Here is a 17,957-nt window from a genome sequence, read left to right on the forward strand (position 1 = left end):
TGTAAATTATACACAACTTTGTGTACAATCACCACACCATCCTCTGGTACAATCACCATCCACCTCCAGTGTCAGTGAAGTTCCCGCCTTCTCTGTGGACTGTAGTAATTCCTCTTGAAACTCTCTCCTGTGTGCCATCACTATACCGATTGGTATAGAAACTGTACTTCTCCTAAGCACTTCACTGGGCCATCATGGTATACTTTTCTCCATTTCCCCCTTGTACCTGATCAAAAGGCCATGACCTGCTTGTCGGGAGCAACAAAACCCATATCCCACTTGGAGGGGTCACTGGAGAACACCTCTCAGCAGATTAGACTCCGCGCCTTTGGTCAGGTTTCGCAAACATCTGATACTTGTGGATGAGGAGAACATATATCCAGGCCCCTTGCCTCTGGTACCTTCCTCACCCAGGGACCTCAGCTTTCAACCCCTCAGAAGGGGGTCACTCAGAGCCCAGCCGTACTTTTCATAGCCAGTCCTGGTAGTGTAAGTACAGGGAAAAAATTACGTAGGGTTCCACTGTACTAATCACAACCAGCACTGGGCTCAGATCCTGTCTTGGTTCTGGAATTATAGGGCACCAGACTCCTTCCAGCATCTCCTGCACTGCCATAATTTAATCTGCCCATTAATTATAACTGCCAAAAGCACTCCCTTGCCATAGTATGGGTTGATACCTTTGAGATCGATGTCCTTGTGCTGTGTAATTCTGCCTGCCATGATAGATAAGCCTGGGCATGCTTTTTCCTCTTTTCTTCCAAATGCATGTTACACATTTCTGTGGAAAATAGCTTAAGGCACAAATATTTCACATAATAAACTCTCCGTGGGGACTACGGTCACCCCTTATGACCCAGCTTCAAAACCATGGCTCTTCCTAGCTTGATCCCAACCACTGCTGTCCATATCAAAGGGGTGGCTGCTACTTTATGACCTGGTGGCATTTTATGATAAGGAACTTGTTATCCCTCTCCTGCAGCCTGTTTTTTTTTATACACAGGGATATTTTGATCAGGCATTGCTGTACTTGCCACTTCTGTTCCTGCAAAATATTCCACTCTATAGCTGTATGCTGATTATGACACAGCTTGCTTACGTTCCTGACACTGCTGTGATTATTGCTACATAAATCCCGAATCCCTCTGACTGTGCCTCACTGCCACAAGACTTTGCTTAACCCTCTTGCACCTCCTGGTGTAATACCAGCACGCCAGGCTGTCCTGTTATTTACTCTACCTCTGGCAGCTCACTCCTAACCTCTGCCCTGACCTTCTCTTTTATACAACTGCCTCCTGTGATATTCCAGGCTGACCCCTGTAAAAATTCTAATCCTACTCTCCTTCCGAATACATTTGACTGTCTTCTTGCCCATCTCACTTCAAGGCTCCTATCCACACAAACAAACCTTGAAAATTACTCACAATGAAATGGTATCACCATTCCCTAGACCCCCCCCTTGCTCCCTTTCCTTTCTTGAATGTTCTGGAACCTCCTTATTTGATCCCACAAGTGAAAGTATCTTACCTACTCTCCTATGATCTTACTGCTCTGAAACCTCATCCCAATTCGGTCAAGCTCTCTGCTTGATATACCCCTAACTAAAATCTGTATGGTCTTTTAGTCTACTGGTAACTGTCCATTAAGCGCATCTTTCTAACATGGGTGAACACTATATTACAACAACAACATTCTGTCCCAAACTCCCCTCCAAATGAGTTGCTTGAAAGACTTGCCATCCACATTGCTCCAATTAATGAGCCCACTCCAGCCTGCTTTTAAACCTTCCACAGAGTCCATACTGGCAAGGGTGACCTCTGATTTGATCCCTGCTCATTCTAAAGCTATCACCTGCTTCAATTTCTCCTGGTTTCTCCATTGTTCTTTGACCCCTGCTGACCACATTCCTCCCATACCAAGCTATCTTTCTTAGGACTTCCTTACACTGCCCTATACTAGTTGTACTATCTCTCTTCCATTCTTCTCTTCTCTGGTTCAACTCATCACCAGTTACTCTATTGGTTGGAGACTGCAAGGCTCAGCCCTGCCAGTAACGTTATGTTAACAACCTGCCACATTTGGATGAGGACTCTCAGCACTGCCTACATCCCTTAACCGAAGAGCCAGCATTCTCCAAGAACCACCAGAGCTCTTTTGAGGCCTAGACTCCAGCCTGTGCTACTGTGTGCTTCTCTGCACCTCTTTCTCTAGCCATGTCTGCTCTGTATGGACGTGGACCTAAGACTCTCTGCTATGCTGCAGCTGTACAAAAACCCCTCTTTGCCCTGGAGACCGTCACGAATATCATGACCATAGGGCTTGTGACGTATTGATTCCTAATAGTTGCTGGTCGCTATTTAGTGCTGCAAGTCGCTTAAGAAATAATTGCTTTCCAGTCCAATTGTGTGGTTCCAAAGCACAAAAAGTTATTTATGTAATGAAAAATTAACACGGTTAAAGATTTAACACTTAGTAAAAAGCAATCAATAATAGTACAAGCCGATACATACGCATGCGCACTGGTCCCAGTTTACAGTCATCAATCCAGAAGTCTGTGATCATCAAAGTGGAAGTCTGAACACTGGAATCGGGATGCAGTTAATATACCTTACAGAGTTCTACATTAACAAAGAAACTAGTTTACAGGTTTCCATTGGTTCTTGCTTCTGGATTGTCTTGTCATTGGTTGATTCATACGGTGTCATCAGTGGCATGTCTCAGTTCTCCAACAGTCTCTTTGTGTAGTTTTCCCACCAAACACCTGGTAAATACTAGCTACAACACTGCATATAGATACTAACATTCAATGCCATAACCCCCTAACATCCATAACTAGCGGACGCAAGATGCCAGTCTGCAAATAAACAGGGATTTAGTATGATACCAAATATGACATGTCCACTATGTTCTAAACCTTAGATCTTGTTTAAGTACATATTACATCATGATTATTAGTTAAAAAGACCTTTATTAACTTATTGTAAATAGTAACCATTATATACATATGCGTTTGCAAATGTGCGTCTGTGCATTAATGTAGGAAATGTTTGTATGTATGTATGTGAGGACACACGTGGGCATCTATGTGTATGCATGTGGATACACATACGAGCATCTATGTGTAAGCATACAAGTCCATGCGTGTGCATTATGTGGATCAGTGTATGTGTGTGGTGTTCACAGTTGTGCACATTGGATTGCGCCGACACAAACTAGCGTCCGATTTACCCTTTTTCAGTCAACCGACGACTAGATCATTAGATAATAATTGCAAATGATCATACTCAATTATTTGACTTCAACAGTCCACCCTTTGATAGCAATCATAAAACTCATATTCTGATCTTAACCTTTCTAGTCATGCACAATAATGTATTATTCAATGTTCTAAATGGTGTGACACAAGTTCGGTCTTTGAACCATTAATAATGCATTTCATGAGGGTAGAACAACACTTATACACACTCAGCGGATCTATACGGGACCATGGGTAGGATGTGGGATCTCACCTATAAAGGATCGAACCTATAAAGGAAGTCTGGGGGAATTGAGACTACATTATCTTGGATGTTTAATGGAACATTTACAATAATTATTATTATACATGACTTAGCCTATTAGCATATTATTATCTGAAGGCACATTCAATGTCAGGATCGTAATGCAGTCCTTTATCAACCTTTGTACCCATATCACTACCATCTACCACCATCAAGATTTCATTTTTATGTTCACCTTAGTGGTACATTTTCCACACTTCAACACAGCAAAGACACACCTGACACATAAACCAATTACTAAGATGACAATAAGTATAAGGAGCTTACCTACACTAGCTATCATTTCCTGAGCTCACTCTCCTAGACTGGAGAACCATTTTACAGGGCTCAACCATGAGAACCACTCTGCTACCTTCTTCTCCATCTCAAATAGTGAGGAATTATGGTTCTTTCGAAATTCCCATTTCAGAAGGAGAATTTCATCCATCTTCATGTCAATCACTTCCTTGGGGTCATTGGTATTATTGGTAACATATGTGCAACACTTGACACCAAATTGGGTGGCCAAAGTCACACAATATCCACCAGTAATAGATGTTAAATAGTTTAGCACTAGCCTATGTTGTACTAACTCCTTTTTATAAGCTTGTAGGTCTTTACCTGTATACCTGAAAGTTTCAGCATACATCTCGGTGATATTATCTATTAATTTAGCAAGGTGTTGGATGTATCTAAGCTTTAATGTTCCCCAAGCGATACTGGTGGGATCTAATGCTACTAAAATTTGGAAGCCAGTCGTTTCGCTAATCAACTGTGTGGTTGTATGTACTTCACCAGGATTCATGTTTCTTTTGTCTCGGTGTTCATACTGCGTATGAAGGTATGGAGATGGTGTGTTTTTATGGATACCAAGCATTTCACCATGTGTAAGGGTCATAACCTCTGGTAACACTATACCAATAAAACATAAACCTTCTGAACTCTGAGAGAACCACTTGTATGCCTTACTTCCACATATAAAATACATAACATCTGGGAGCATATAAGGAATAGAATGCATCATTATCATGGAACACATTATTCTAATGAAGGATCCTGCCCCTCTTTCCTCCATTTGACTGGTACACATTTCCAGTTGTATAATATCTGACAGTACCCAATTGGTACTCTGCCAACCATTATATTAACATAACTACATGTGTACCTGTACCTGAAGTATCTCCCACTTACAATAATTTTGCATACAAGTTCAGAATCTATTGGTTCATTATCAGCTCTGTGTGAAAAGGTAATTGTCTGATTGTTCCCGGTCATCTCCCAATTTCTTGGTTTGTTGTAATTAGTGACATTTAAGCATAACAGGGATCTATCTGCCTGATACTGGTGGAGCTTCAAATTAGGGGGGTTAGATATGTAAAATTTCTTGTCCACCATTTATACCCCTGTAATTCAAGAAACTCAGAGACATTTAATGGGAATGGTACTAATCCTACATTATGTTGTCCCTAAGGCACATGAGTGCAAACACACCATACAGTCTGATTTTCAACCGCTGTGCCGCGGCACACTAGTGTGCCGCCGGGAGATGCCCCCCACAGCTGTATCTATTTATTTCCCTAACTTTGTGCCGTGGCAGTGCTGAGCTCTTCCATGTCGCTCAGCCGCTGCCTGGGCCATACCAATGGTGATGCGGCGGCGTGACATCATAGGTCACGCACGAGGCATCGCTGTCCTGCTTGCACAGTACTTCACACTGCTGATAAGCAGTGAATGTGACTGCTGCAAGCCTGCACCAACTGGCACTGAGGGATTGAAGGATCTGCCCAGTAATGCTACCGAGGGACAGGGAGCTCCAGGTATGGGGTCTATATGTATTATGTTGCTGACTGTGGGGGGCAGTGTAAATATGTTTTTTTTCATGTGGGGGCAATGTGTATTATGTTGCTATCTGTGGGGGCCAGTGTAAATATGTTTTTTTTATGTGGGGGCAATGTGTATTATGTTGCTGTCTGTGGGGGCCAGAGTAAATATGTTTTTTATGTGGGGGCAATGTGTATTATGTTGCTGTCTGTGGGGGCCAGTGTAAATGTGTTTTTTTATTTGGGGGCAATGTGTATTATTTTGCTGTCTGTGGGGGCTAGTGTAAATGTGTTTTTTTATGTGGGGTCAATTTATATTATTTTGCTTTCTGGATAGTGTGATTTTTTTTTCATTTGTGGGCCAGTTTGATTTATTTTGCTTTCTGGAGGTACCAGTGTAATTGTGTTTTTATGAGGGGACCACATATATTATTTTCCCTTCTGTGGGGGTCAGTATGATTGTTTTTTTTTAAATGGGGCCAACGTGTTTTATTTTTGTTTTATGTGGAATCCAATGTTCTTTGTTGGTTTCCGTGGAGGCCAATAAATGTGCTTAATTTTCCCCCGTGGAGACCAATGTGCATGTTTTTCTTCATGGGGGACAAATGGTGTGCCTTGGTACTTTAAAAAATTTGTTTGATGTGCCGCGAGTTCAAAAAGGTTGAAAATCTCTGCCTTACCCACTAAGGAATGGTAATCCTCTAAAGGATGCTTGCCCAAATACAGACGATTCTTGGACTGGCATCGTTGGATGCACTTTTCATCAATTAGGGATCCACAGGTCCCACACATACAGTATTCCTCATACAATAGCCCTTCACACTGACTCCGAGTTTCTAGGATAACAGATCTCTTAACAAGTACTGTACTGAGTTTTGCCATATACCGCCCTGATTGTTTTATCGCTCCTTGTCCTGACTCCACTCCATCAATATCACCATCAACCTCCCTCTCCGTCATCTGTCCTCCATCACAGAAACAGAAAATCCTGAAACAAATAAGGATGATGAGAACCCTGGAAGGAAGCAGAAACACAAACCCAGCCTGCCACTCCATTGCTGGATTAGTGGTCTGCAAATTTCTCTAGCTCAGGTGTTCCACTGAAGTCTCTAATTCTCCCGGAACAGGCTAGCAATTGACAGGTCCACGTTATCTGTCTCAACTCCGCCTTGTATCTACTCCGGGTAGTTGACCTTTCTGCAGTGAGTGGAGTGGACCAAGGTATCTCTCTCTGCTACTTTCAACGATGTTGTACTAGTCAGTAACACTTGATATGGACCTTCCCACTGATCTGTCAAACAACCTGAACATAAGAAATTTTGGATCATAACAAATTCTCCAGGTTCAACATCATGACAGTTTGTTTCTGGCATATCAGGTGATAACATTTTCAATTTCTATTGCTGCCGTTTCAGCTGTTTACTCATTTTTATAAGATATTTCACAGTAACCTCATTATTGCTCTTCAAAGCATCCTGTGGACTTATAATCAAATGAGGTTGTCTCCCAAACAGTATCTCAAAGGGGGACAGATTACAAGGAGGTCTAGGAGTGGTCCTGATGCTATGGAGAACTAGCGGTAAGGCTTCTGGCAATCCTAATCCAGTTTCAGCCATGATCTTACTCAGTTTGATCTTAATAGTACCGTTCACTCTCTCCACCTTTGCGCTGGCTTGCAGTCGGTAGGGGGTGTGAAGTCTACTATTAATGCCCATAAGCTTAAACATGTTCTGGAAAACATCACCAGTGAAATGAGTACACCCTATACCGTATCTGCATACTAATTCCTGAACAATCTTTTTAGCAGTAAACACAGCAGTATTAGTGGCAGCTGGATATGCCTCTACACAATAAGAAAATACATCAGTACAAACTAATGCATAATTGAGATTCCTGCAGGGTGGTAATTGAATTAAATCAATTTGTATTACCTGAAAAGGACCATCTGTAGGAGGGATATGAGATGGTTTGGTAGGGATTGTCTTCCTGACATTTTTCCTCAAACAAGTCAGACAGGATATTGCTATCTTTCCAGCTTGAGAAGAAAAGCCTATTGCACACCAATATGCTCTGACCAACTTCACATACCTTGTTTTCCCAGATGAGTCAGACCATGCACTGCCTCAGCCTGGCCTGGGTAATATGCCCTGGGAGCAACAGGCTTACCTTGTCCATCTCTCCAGAGTCCGGAGAACTCCTGAACACATCCCTTCGATCTCCAGACTGCCTTTTCCTGTAGGGAACACAAATTTTGCAACTCAATTAATTTCTGATTGTCAATTGTCTGGAAAATCATCACATTATCTGTTGTTAAGTTTATGCATAACCCTGCTGCTCATTTGGCAGCTTCATCTGCTCTGTTATTGCCCATTGACACCGGGTCTTCTTCACATGTGTGGGCTTTACATTTGATGACAGCTACTGCCTTTGGTAGCTGAATCCCTGTCAGTAGTCCTTTTATGTGATGTGAATGTGTGACTGGTGTGCCTGCTGCTGTCATAAAATTTCTCAGATGCCAAAGAGCCCCAAAATCATGTACTACCGTGAAGGCGTACCTATAGTCAGTGTAGATATTAGCTGACTAACCTCTAACCTTCTGCCAGCTTACACGCTCTCCTTAATGCCACCAGTTCAGCAACCTGTGCTGAGAGAGGTGGACCAAGTGGTTCGGCTTCTACAACATCCTCGTCATCTAAGACACATAACCTGTCCATAATTCTCCTGTGTCAGTTTGTCTATGACAACTCCCATCCATGTAAAACATCAAATCTACATTTTCTAATGGTGTATCATGTATATCAGGTCTTGCAGTAAAGGTCTGATTCAAATACTCCATACAATCATGGAGTATTGCAAAACTCACCTTCAACCAGCTACTCACCTCTCTCCACCCTTTGTGCATCTTGAGGCATATATGGTAAGTACATTGCTGGGTTTAACGTATTGCACCTTTTAATGGTAATAATTGCAGGTGCCATTAGAGCTAGTTCCCATTTCGTGAACCTAGCCAAAGAAACATTTCTGGTTTGGGCAGAATTCAGCAAAGCAGTTACAGCATGTGGTGTATAAACAATCATATCATGACCTAATACTACATCCTAGATCTTACTGACCAGAAGAGCGGTTGCTGCTATACTTCTTAAACACGTTGGGAGTGATCCTGCCACAGTGTCCAATTGTGCACTGTAGTATGCTACAGGTCTGCTAGCATCACCATGTTTTGGTGAGGACACCTGCTGTGCAGCCATCGGCTTCCGTACAAAATAACTCAAAGGGTTTTTTGTAATTTGGTATTCCCAGGGCTGGTGCTCTTGACAGACTATCCTTAAGATTAAGGAAACTGAACACAAACAAATGGACAAAGCCAACCTCTGCGCACTCCAAAGAAATACACAATAAAGAATAAAAATCCTCTGTGGAAATGGGAGGTTCCAACGTAGTGAAGGATGTAGAAATTCTGCTTGCAGGGATCCTCGTCAACAATAAAAAAGAGGGGAAAAAAAAACAGAATAGTGTAATAGTTCAAGGCAAATCCTTTATGTATGCTACTAAAATTAAATTATTTTCTTTAAATCAAAAAAATGTCTGAAGTATCCGTACCATACTCACGTAATAGTGCTACGGTAACTTCTTATAATAAAGGTATCTCAATCAGGTCAATCTTGTCACCAGTGTGTGTGTAATCGTATAATAGGGCTCACCATTAAGCAGTGTGGGAGGGTAAGATAAAGTAAAATGGGTGTACCCCAATTCACACTTCAAAGTTGGTACATGTGTACATAAAGGTTTCTTTTGAGTCTGGTGATCACGTTCATGTTAATACAAACTCAGATGTTCCTTCCTTATGTATCCATGGGTAACATTGAGAGGAATGGAGACTCTCCGTCACAAATAATACCACAAATTTATTTCACATAAAAACCATACAGGTGCTGGGAAATCAAATTAATCAGGAAATCAAGATGGAAAAATAGCAAAAACCTGGGGTCGGTAATGGGTCTGGACAAGTCCAAGATAACACCTGCCCTGCTGCCACCAATGTGTTTCAACGATGAGTCTTTGTCAAGGTGTGTTTAGCTGGGCAAGGTAAGATAACATAAACAAAGAAATATACTACATCAGATTTGAAATTTTGTGTGATGAATATTAAACTGAACAACTGTCAATGTACCAAACCTCTAAAATTATGCAATCTAAAGGATGTCCTTTACATGTATTTCCCCGTGGAGCAGAAGGGCAAAAGCTCGCTTGATCTTGATTTTCAGTATGAATACAGACCGTGAAAGCGGGGCCTCACGATGCTTCTGACTTTTTGGGTTTTAAGCAGGAGGTGTCAGAAAAGTTACCTCAGCTTCACAATACACACAATGGTATGCTGCAATGTGGTTTTAACAGCACAAACACTATGGATGGTTACACACAGCGGGATACAGTACAATCTAAAAAATAGTGCTATGAAAGAGTTCAGACACTGATAAGAAGTGACAGGCGGCATCCCAACCTGTGTAAGTCCTTCTTGGTGGCTTCCTGTTCAAAAAACAAGTCTTTTACAGTGGATGCTGGCACTTGGTGATGTGGGTCACAAGTGCAGAGAACCTGGTATATGGGGACTTCTGCTTGCTGACCATTTGGAGTAGTTCTAGCTTCTCGCCAGGGATGCAGCAAATGGCTCACCTGGTCCTGGTTTTCCACTTGGCATCTACCTGAAATGTGGGTCTGTGGTCGGTGCAGCAGGGTTGGCGTCGTTCCTGGCAGGGATATGCCGCATGGTGGCTGCACCTATCTCTCCTCGGGATTATCTAAGTAATATAGTAGCCAATAACATATATACTCCTGCTTACTGGTGGTATGCTTCCCCCAGATCTCTGTGCTCTGCACCAGCTTTGTGCCTCTCATTCACCCTTCTTACATGCTTTTGGGACTTTCCCAGAGCTGTTCTCCCTTGGATAGAAAGACTTTCCTGTAGCCTTGAAGTATTCCCTTAAATAAAATAACATCTACCAGCAAACTCATCAAATTCAAGAACCCCCGCATAAACCCCCATAGTTATTTGCCACAAATGCCTTTATTTTTGTAACCAGTTCAAACCAGTCCTCTGTCTACACTCCCTGGACTCTGATTCTAGGTGGCATTGTGACTGGACCTTACAACCTGTTTGTAGAAATATACAATATATGTTGCTTATTCTTATATATATCAAATTCCTATTTTCCTACATGTTGCATAAAGTCTCATTTTGTAATGTTCTGTCCTCAGTTAGGAGGTGTGCTGGATTATGCTGGCTCACCTCCATTTGCTGCAATGTTCATATGTGCTCTGACCTTGGTGACAACTCTGCTGGTATTGGCATCCCACTGGCATTGGCATGGAACTTGTGAGACATCTGGGGCTGAGGCCATGCTGGCTGTGCTGTCCCTGGTCAGGCACATTTGGCATTAACCATCTGCTGTAATATGCTGTCCGATGTTAAATTCCCTTAGCCCATCGTAGTCCTTAGTGCTGTTCATGGGCCTGTTGCACATGCTGACTTCTCACGGTCCATGTAACCTCTTCCTCGGAGCATTGCATGAGTGCAAAAAGCCAGCCGATCTGCTCCTCAATACCGCTCCATGTGATCATACAGAAAGGACAACAATACATAAATAAACAGGTAGCAGGTATACTAATTATGTCCCTGAAAAGACTATTTATAGCGCCATTTAACACCTATGCTAACAGTGCATTCCCCCTATAAAATTGCCTTTGGAATAGGAAGCAATCAGTGTATTGAGTCACACATGCACTCTGTCCTTGTGCCTTCCTATATACTCTTCTACTCATACATAGTGATGCATGCGCAAACACACATGCTGTATATGTAGACACACATACATGTGCCCACACATGTACACATATATAACCGCACACGCACAATACCCATATCCACGTAAAATAAAGAATTAGGAGATTCGCTTAATCTATGCATATAAAGCTCTTATGACCCTAATTCAAAGTGAATAACCCTATAAGATTGGTGATGTGTTTTGTATTCATCTATTATTTATTATTTTTGGAAGGTGCGTGAAAAATGCATTTTCCTGTGTTTATAGCCCATCAGCCAGGCATTGGCTGCATCACTGGGATAAGGCCTTGGTTTGGGCTGGCCATGCCTGTAGAGGGTTTTAGAAGGAGGGTGGAAGCTGTGCAGCCAGACAGGGAGGGGGGGAAGTATTGGAAAACTATTCAAGGGTCTGCCTCACATACTGAGATTTTTAACAGTGATATTTATTAGTGTGCCACAGCATGCTTACACTGTATAATAAAGCAAAGGATGTCTACCCTATATCCTACCTTATTGAATATTCCTATTACTCCCCCCACCCGGCAAATGACATGCAATGTACAGATTTTTTATTTTCTGTAACACAAAGCCATAAAACCAAGTCCTTTATGCTAAGCAAAAGGAGCTCTTATCAGTAATGTGCTAAGTGGAGGAAGGGGGGGAGGGGATTGAAAGAGGTATGGTTGCTATCTATGAAAATTTTTTACAGCAAATTGTGCCTTCTCTATTAATATTGGGAGACACAGGGGACATCAGAGAACAATCAGCTTTGTACACTCTTGGTTATCATCCATCAAGAGTGTCATCAGAGGCAGTCATTATTTTCAACTACCCGCTGGTCTGTGAGTATGCCTAGCCGGCATAGTAAACTACATTCACAGTGCTCTTAAATATTAAGGGATTTTTTGGAGTTCCTGTACCCTGATTATTTCTTTTATTGTGCCCTATCCCTATTCATGATTACCTGGGAACTGATACCTTTGAGTTTTTTAAATATTGCATTGCAGAATGTTACATTATTAACTATAATTTTATCTATAAATAGTTGGATTCAGTGCACAAATCTAATAATTGTACTAAGGAATGTAATAGTATACAAACTCATACATTTAAAAAAAAAAGTTGATTGCAATAGTTATTTGGATTATAGAAGCTGCCATTTGAATAGGTGGAAGAAAAATCCACCATTTTCCCAGTTAGTGAGACTAAGGCCCGTATTCAATTTGAAGCGTTAAGAACAGATACCGCCGATGACGTCATTATCACCTGTTTTGGTTTTACCCCGTATTCAATTTGAAAGACTTTCCGCCTAGGTGCAAAGTCAATGCCATGTAATAGGCGGTAAAGTATCGCCTATGAATGGCAGGCGGAAAAAAGTTCAGAATTGGGGTTTTGGGGTGCGACGTTGCGGGAACCCCCATGCAGCCTTCAGACAGTCCCCCAATGGTAATTGTGTCATAAAAATAAAGAAAAACTTAAGGACACCCCAAATATTGACTTTGAAAAAGGGGGTGAAAAAACAAATGTTGGAGTACAAACTTAAAAACTAGCGAACTTGCCTCTGAGGGGGTCCCCAAATATGCCCCAAGTGTTTTTTTGATTGCAGGTGTTTGCGGCAGGTGGATTTTTCACGTTTTTTTCAACTTCACTTTTTCAACTTTAAATATGCTGACCCCCATTTTACAGTACCCCAAATTTGCTGGGATAACTTATTTTCTGGAAAAAATACTCCTAAATACTATTCTGCATCAGAGAAACGCTATTTAGCAGCTATTGAGCCCATTTGAAAACACCAAATACCTTCAGCAAGAAAATTGGGGGGTACCATAGTGAACCCCCATGTCAGAGCATAACTTGGGGGGTGTCAGGCTGATTTCCCCAAATCTGGCAGTACTTTCTGCTTGTAAAAAGTATCGCCGGGTCCCGTTTACGCGTACTTTCACATTGAATTTGGGGTAAAGCGTGCATTCGCGCGATAGTTTTCCGCCTCCATAACAGGCGAAGTCGCCGTTAAATCCAGGATGCGTTAACTTAACATGGCTCAGCTCAAATTGAATACGGCTCTTAGACGCAATTGCAGTTCTTTGGATAAATTCAATGAACTGGCTGAAATATATAGACATAGGTTTTTAGAAAAAGATTATCCTACCAAGCTAATTAATGCAGCAATAAAAAAAGCTGGAGCTTTAGATAGAAAGAATCTCATCAATTACAAAACAGATGCCCTGAAAAAAGAAGGATTAACTATTGAGAATAATAAATGTGCATTTATAACTCAATTTAATTCTTCCAGTCAAGAGATTGATAAGATGCTTAATAAATATTGGCACATCATTCAAATGGATCCGATTTTATCATCAATTATGCTTGATAAGACTGAAATTGTGTTTAGAAGAGTTTGCACCCTAAAATCAGCTCTGTCACCTAGCCTATTACCTTCATTAGATGGAGGAAAATCAGAGAAGTCCTGTCAGTTTATGAGAATGGCAGGCTTTTACACATGTGGTAGGTGCAAAGTCTGCCCTCATGGTATGAATAAGGCAAAACAATTTTCCAGCAGCACAGGGAAGGAATTTAAGTTCAAACAGATTATAAATTGTTTGACCACTTATGTTATATATCTATTGATCTGTGGTTGCGGTAAAATGTACATAGGAAAAACAAAAATGGTGTTGAAAATCAGAATTCTAGAACACCTGTGGAACATAAAATATGGTGTGGACAATCATAGTGTCCCTAGACATTTTAAGAAGTGTCATGGTAGCAATCCCACTACTTTCAGATTTATGGGATTAGAACATGTTCTGGTTGATAAAAAATGAGGCAATATACATAATTTATTAGCAAAGAGGGAATCCTTCTGGATTTTAACTTTGAATACCTTGCAACCGAATGGTTTAAATGAAGGATATGACATTACACCTTTTTAAAGAATTAAAATGCTTGTTACTTTAGACCTGTTTTCTTATCTCTTGCTTTCCTTGTCTCCACATTCTTGTATTCCCTATTCTAATTCTTGTATTGTATTTTATTTTCTATATTATTAATTATGCCCTCATGATGGGTTTGCATTTTCAAGGAAAATTATTTGAGTATGTATAAATGTATTGTTTTTTCATCTAAATGTTATTTGTATTATGTTTTAATATATTATCTGTATTATGTTTAAAATATATGTTATGCAATGTGCAATATATGCATTTGGATTTGAAGTATCCATATTTTATTATGATTGTAACATCCACTACTATTTCCCTACAATGTTTCAAATGCTGAATAGCTAGAGTGTTTAATTATAAAACATCTGTGGAAGTAGAGGGATGATTAGTATAAGAGCATGCCTATGCCTCACACCAAACCAGCCTCCTGACAAAGTCAATGACAAAATGCGTTGGGTCGTGGTTTGGCATTGCTTCCCTATACTGATCTAGTGGCCGACGGAGATCCTGGAGATGTTCGGGTGATACTCTGGCTTTTTAAAAAAAAAAAAATTTGTCTTCAATACTTGTGGTGGTACTTGACCGCTGATTGTGGTATGCATATTTGTCGAATGAGCTTTATGTCCGCTGTCTGCAATAAATTTTCCATGATTTTATGCACTATGTGGCGCCCCTCCTTTCTTGCACTCAATTTCAGATAATTTTATCTATGTATATGTTATATCGATTTTATACCTTTTTAATCTTTTATTCAATTGATTGCAATTGATCGTATTAAATTGTTACATTAACTATTTGTGCTATTTGTTACAGAAGCATGATCCCAAGGTTGAGTGGTCTTCCATGCAAATCGTGTCAGAAAAGCCTGTTCAGAATCCTTCCTCCAGAAAGTGGTTCCTCTTTAGTTAACCAAGAGTTCCATTGTGGAGAAGTTGCCTCCCCAGTACCATTCCTATAAAGATGTCTTCAGCAAACAAGGTGCCGATTGTCTTCCTCCTTGTCTAGAATAAGATTGCCCCATATATCTAATCCCCAGGAAGATGCCTCCTCGCAGTCATGCATATCCACTCTCCATTCCCGAGACAGCTGCCATGTCCACCTACATTAAGGAAAATCTGGAAAAGGGAGTTGTCCATTATTCCTCATCACCTGTAGCAGCAGGCTTTTTCCTTATCAAGAAACAAGATGGTGGGCTTCATCCTTGCATTGACTACAGATTCCTCAATATAATCAAGGTGAATAACTGATATTCATTACAACTAATTACTGAGCTTTCAACTGGGTCAAAGGTTCTACAATTTTCACCAAGATGGATCTTTGGGGGGCCTACAATTTGATCTGCATCAGAGAAGGGGATGAATGGAAGACAGTATTCAATACCAGAGATGGGCACTAGTACCTGGTGATGCCATTTGGGTTGAGCAATGCTCCCGCTATCTACCAACACTTGATTAACAAAATTTTTGTGGTTTTTCTTTACCGATCAGCTGTAGTCTACCTGTAAAATATTCTTATTTTCTTCCAGAACCTTTATACACATTAGGCACATGTCAAAAAGGTTCTTGAGCAGCTGCGCCAAAATAATCTGTTCTGTAAACTCAAAAAGTGTGTTAGAAGTTCCATTTATTGAATTCCTTGGATACATAATTTCCGGTTCCAGCCTCCAGTTGGACCCTGAAAAGATGCAAGCAGTACTGGCATGGACGGAACCTAACTCCTTGAAAGCCACTCAAAGGTTTCTTGGCTTCACCAATTAAAGTTTCTCTACCTTAATAACTCCCATTACAGCCCTCACCAGGGAAAGGCGCTAATCCAGCTCAATCGCCTCCCAAAGCCAAATCTGCCTTCCAACTCATGAAACAATCTTTTATCTCAGTGCCAGTTCTGAGACAACTGGATGTAACCCATGCTTTCATTCTTGAGGTGGATGCATCCTTAGAAGGGGTTGGTGAAGTGCTATCACAGAAATCAGGTGATAACAAACTCCACCAATGCTGTTTCTTCTCAAGGAAGTTCATATCTGCCAAGAAGAATTACCCTACTGATGAGAAAGAGCTCCTTGCCATTAAGTTTATGTTTGAAAAATAGCAGTATCTTTTGGAGGGTGTGTATACTGACCACAAAAATGTTCTATTCCTGAAGACCACACAATGCCTAATGCTTAGACTGGCTCAGTTGGTGCTGTTCATCTCTAGCTTTGACTTCAAGCTGTTCTTTTGACCTGGGTTGCAGAACAGCAAGTCCAATGTTCTGTGTGTTCCAATGAAGACTTAACTACTACTGATCCATATCCTCTGCTCAGACCTGCAGTCTTCGCTTTTACCAGGCTATCTTCCATTCCAATACCTGGGAAGACCTTCGTGGAACCCAATCTGCATAAAAAACATCTTCTCTGGGCTCATGCTTCCCAATTATCAGGATATGTAGGACCCAAAAGACCTTTGAGTTCATTAGAAGATCTGATTGGGGGCTGTCCATGCGGTCTGATATACAAGCATTCATTTCATCATGTGTAAAGTGTGCCCAACTCAAGGTCCCACATCAGAGTCCAGGTCCTTTTCATCTTCTGTCCATTCCAACTTGTCCATGGACCCATCTGTCCTTGGACTTCGTGATTATCTCCCATTTTCCTGAGTTTACAATATGATCTGGGTAATTGTATACAGGCTATCTTCCACTCCAGCACCTGGGAAGACCTTTGTAGAACCCAATCTGCATAAAAACATCTTCTCTGCTTCCCAATTTTCAGGACATGTAGGAGCCCAAAAGACCTTTGAATTCATTAGAATATCTTATAAGTGGCCTTCCATGCAGTCTAATATGCAAGCATTCTGTCAGGTTGTGGCCTAGGATCGGCCATTACTCACCTCAGTGCCGGCTTCCCTTGATCCCTCGTGTGGTCAGACATCAGGTGTGGCAGCGAGTGACATGCTGAGTATTATGACTAAGAGCCATGTGGACATCCATGAGATGTGCCATGCCATCGTTACTGTGGTTACCATCATGGATGCAGCCATTACAGTCTTCATCACCTAACTACCCTTTACACAAATGTAGCATGGTGGTGGTCAGCTGACACTGTCCACTAATGATCTGCTACCTCAGGGTATAAAGCCAGTCTCTGGACAACAGGAAGTTGCCTGTGCAATGTTGTCACTACCTAGTGTTTACTGCCACTACCTTGTTCCAGGTTCCCTCTTCATGATATCCTTGTGTCTACAAATACCAACTCCTTGTGCAACAGTGCGTACTAACATCTTGCCTGTGTGCCGACAAGTGCAAACTCTTTGTGCAACAGAGCATCCTAACATCTTGCCTGTGCACTGACAAATACCAACTCTTGTGCAACAGTGCTTCCTAAACATCTTGCCAGTATGCTGAACAAGTGCCAACTCCTTGTGCAACAGTTCATTCTAAACATCTCACCTGGGTGCTAAGCAAGTGCCTTTCCATTGTGCAACAGAGTTTATTCACATAATTACCTGTGTAATTACCCTCTTGGTGTGCAATTGTGTGTCAGGACACCACACCGGTGGGTATCACCACCACCACCACCCTTTGGTGCAACCCTGCATCAAACCACCTTCAGTTGTGTACTATTATGAGTGCCACCTCTCGGTGCACTTGTGTGTCAAAAGAATTTTTCCAATGTACAAGTTGCAGTCTCCTCATTGGTGCCGTTTACTTCTTACAGAAGTAGTTCTCTAGGTCCACTGTAGTAATTTCTCTATTCACGTGGGTACCGGACATCTGACCAAAAAACTGCGACCTGCCAGTTGGGTGCAGCTAAACCCATATCCTGCTTGGAGGGGTCACTGGTGAACACCTCCCAGCTGGT

The sequence above is a fragment of the Taudactylus pleione genome, unplaced genomic scaffold, assembly GCF_031769625.1.
Source record: "Taudactylus pleione unplaced genomic scaffold, aTauple2 ptg001609l, whole genome shotgun sequence".
Lineage (NCBI taxonomy): Eukaryota > Metazoa > Chordata > Amphibia > Anura > Myobatrachidae > Taudactylus > Taudactylus pleione.